The 288-nt window shown below is 55.9% G+C and overlaps 1 non-coding gene across 1 annotated transcript; it reads right to left on the reverse strand.

Moving 5' to 3' along the window:
• Positions 1 to 145: 145 nt before the first annotated feature.
• Positions 146 to 229, reverse strand: TRNAL-UAA. Its single transcript has one exon. It is a non-coding gene; the product is annotated as a tRNA-Leu (tRNA).
• Positions 230 to 288: the final 59 nt, after the last annotated feature.

The raw sequence follows: 288 nt of genomic DNA on the forward strand, positions 1-288 counted from the left end.
GTGCTTGCATCACCCCACGATAACTCACGCCAATCAATTTGGAGCATTAAGCTCGTAGCTGAGAATAAGACTGCGGGGCCACTGGCGTGCTTCCTCGAAACGCTCATACGAATGAAAAAACCGGCAGAGAAGAATATCCAGACGTTGCACGGAGTGGGGTTCGAACCCACGCGATCTTTACGATCAGGGGATCTTAAGTCCGCCCCCTTAACCACTCGGGCATCCGTGCGCGAGTGGCTGAGAGTGGAGTGCCTGCCTGGCCTGTTGCCTCGCCACACCGTCCTCTGA

The sequence above is a fragment of the Pyrgilauda ruficollis genome, unplaced genomic scaffold (genome assembly GCF_017590135.1).
Source record: "Pyrgilauda ruficollis isolate IOZ18807 unplaced genomic scaffold, ASM1759013v1 scaffold18843, whole genome shotgun sequence".
Classification (NCBI taxonomy): domain Eukaryota; kingdom Metazoa; phylum Chordata; class Aves; order Passeriformes; family Passeridae; genus Pyrgilauda; species Pyrgilauda ruficollis.